The sequence below is a fragment of the Jaculus jaculus genome, chromosome 13 (assembly GCF_020740685.1).
Source record: "Jaculus jaculus isolate mJacJac1 chromosome 13, mJacJac1.mat.Y.cur, whole genome shotgun sequence".
Lineage (NCBI taxonomy): Eukaryota > Metazoa > Chordata > Mammalia > Rodentia > Dipodidae > Jaculus > Jaculus jaculus.
Window position 1 is genome coordinate 82,395,727 of NC_059114.1, and position 3,154 is coordinate 82,398,880.

Genomic DNA, 3,154 nt, shown 5'->3' on the forward strand with positions numbered 1-3,154 from the left:
ATAGGTGAGTGATTTCTAAGAAAATATTAACTAAAACTGTCTGGAAGAAAAGGTTATCAAATACAGTTGTAGTTTGAAAGAATGACACTCCCTGAGGAAAAACAAATTAATTGTTTAAAACAGAAAACCAAAAATAATCCCTACTTGTTGCAAGAATATTTGGAGAATTTTAGCAAATGCTATATTTGACACAAGAAAATAGAAAGGGAACAAAATGAAAGGAGGTTAAAATTAATAGATATCATTCTTACTTTCAACTTGTGCTTTTCTATAATAGCAAAGTTCTGATGCCTTCCATTAGTGCCTTTTACTGCCGCTTGTGATGGACCACAAAGGTGTGATGAGTTTATCTTCTTTACAGTAGGAATTAGTATGTAGAAATGCTTAGAGTAAATGTTTTAAAACAGAAATAAAGAAGGAAGGATGGGAGGGAGGGAAGAGAAGGGAAGGGAAGGGAAGGGAAGGGAAGGGAAGGGAAGGGAAGGGAAGGGAAGGGAAGGGAAGGGAAGGGAAGGGAAGGGAAGGGAAGGGAAGGGAAGGGAAGGGAAGGGAAGGGAAGGGAAGGGAGGAAGGGAGGGAGGAAGAAAGAAAGGAGGGAGGGGAGGGAGGAAAAATTTTCTGACAGAGCAAGAATGGGCACTTGGTTGAATGAAAACACATATTTGACAGCATTTCCTTGGGAGTCAGTTTCAGCAGTTGCAAATACCGGGATGTGAAACATTTCTTTACAGCTCAACAAGATCAGTGACTGATCAAAATCCCCATGTTAGGTCACATGTGTTAATTTTAAGATTTGACATGGGGATGATAACTCGTTTTAAGCGTTGTTTTTGTGGATGAACACTCATCAGGGAATCTTACTTGCCAAATTGTCAGCATTATCACATTCTGTGGAACTCCAAGTTCCACAGACTGTAATATCTTCAGTTGCTTGTAATGAATCTCAGAAAAGAGCTTGAAATTGTTACAGTAATCCAATGCTTAATTAATTCCATGTGTATGCTTTGACATGGTGATAATTGATGGCAGGTGAAGGGATGTAGCAAGCAAAAGATACTTGGATGAAGAGCTTAGAAGTGTTTATATGCTGATATGGATAATAATTTTAACTAGATTGTCTTACCAGAAAATTGACTTAGTGAGACAATGGATTAGTAAATATGTTTAATTAAACTATGGAAAGTTTGTGAGTCCTTAGTATGGACAAGGCATTTCAAGCACAGCTAGTACAACCACGAGATTATGATCAATCATATTTGAAATTATGTACTCACAATAGAACTATTGAAAACTATCATTTCAAATTCAGTTAAACATGTGCCACAGAATTTTGTAGGATGTGATTAAATGAATTTTAAATAATAATGATTGCTTTAAAAGAGAAAGAAATGAAAGAAAGAGGAAGAATAAAAAGGAGGAAGGTGGAAGGAAGGAAAGAAGGGAGGGAGGGAAGGAAGGAGAGTTTGGATCATCCCAGGTAGCCTTTGTGGAGGCAATACTGATCTTCACTATTGATGAAAAGAGCTGGGCATTTCAGTCAATTGGAAGAACAAAAACACAGATATGCCTTTCCTCAGCTGCCGCCAAGTTGCTCAGTTCTTCCGAGGAAGCAAGTGAAGGCCATGTTGGGGTGAGTCCCTCGCTTCATGGGGCCACGAGCTGGGCGTCAGGCAGTCCACACCATGGCCCTGTTTCTGAGCTCGCCTGCATCTACCCAGCCCTCATCCTGCAGGGTGATGAAGTCACCGTCATGGAGGACATGACTAAAGCCCACATTAAAGCAGCCTGTGTGAATGTTGAACTTTCTGGCCTGGCTTGTTTGCAAAGGCCCTGACAATGTCAACATTGGCAGCCTTATCTGCAATGCAGGGGCTGGTGGGCAGCTCCTGTGGCTGGTTCTGTGCCAGCAGGAAGCCCTGACCCTGCCCCGCAGCTGCCCCAGCTGAAGAGAAGACAGTGGAAGCCAAGCAAGAAGAGTGTGATGACGACATAGGCTTTGGTCTTTTTGACCAAACTTCTTGTAGCACACTCAGTAAAAAGCAGCCTGTTGCCTTTTGGCTGGAGCCGCCGTCTTCCAGTAATTTGCCAAGATGACAAACACAAAGGGAAAGAGGAGAGGCACCGGACACATGTTCTCTAGGCCTTTCAGAAAACATGGAGTTGTTCCATTGGCCACGTATATGCGAATCTACAAGGAGGGTGACATTGTAGACATCAAGGGAATGGGTACTGTCCAAGAAGGAATGCCTCATAAATGCTACCATGGGAAGACTGGAAGAGTCTACAATGTCACTCAGCATGCTGTTAGCATTGTTGTGAACAAGCAAGTCAAGGGCAAGATTCCTGCCGAGAGAATTAATGTGCACATTGAGCATATTAAGCACTCTAAGAGCCGAGACAGCTTCCTGAAAAGGGTGAAGGAAAATGACCAGAAGAAGAAGGAGGCCAAATAGAAGGGAACCTGGGTGCAGCTGAAGCGGCATCCCGCTCCGCCCAGAGAGGCGCACTTTGTGAGGACTAATGGAAAAGAGCCGGAGCTGCTGGAGCCTATTCCCTATGAGTTCATGGCTTAATAGATGTCCTAAATGAATCAGACCTAGATTGTCAAAATGCTTTTCTTCATTCAAGTATGGTGTCCTCACTTACTCAAAAAAAAAAAAAAAAAAAAAAAAAAGAAAAAGAAAAAAGCAGTCTGTTGTTGGTCATAAAAAGGTGTGTGTGTGGGGGGGAGCTGGAGAGATGGCTTAGGTTATAAGGAGCTTGTCTGTGAAGCCAAAGGACCAAGGTTTGATTCTCCAGGACCCATGTAAGCCAGATGCACAAGGGGATGGTGCATCCTTTTGGAGTTCATATGTAGTTGCTGGAGGCCCTGGTGCACCCATTCATTCTCTCTGTTGCTCTCTCTTTCTCTGCCTTTTCCTCCATATCTCTATATCTCTCATAAGTAAAAATTATACACACACACACACAAACACACATAAGCACAGATATGCTACAAAGAAAGTTGCTTTCATGAGGAGCATTTGCTCATACCAGAATGGACTTTTCACAAAACTATAAAGTGTTCAGAGCGAGGGAAGGGTGGAGAGAAATGCTAATGTGTGAGTGTGAATGCTCAGAGCAGTCAGTTTGCATCTTGTAGGAAATGAGGTAA

The 3,154-nt window shown here is 42.4% G+C and overlaps 1 pseudogene; it reads left to right on the top strand.

Annotated features, from left to right (window-relative positions):
* The first annotated feature begins 2,064 nt into the window (after nt 1-2,064).
* On the top strand, nt 2,065-2,595 carry LOC123454230 (annotated as a pseudogene).
* Nucleotides 2,596-3,154: the final 559 nt, after the last annotated feature.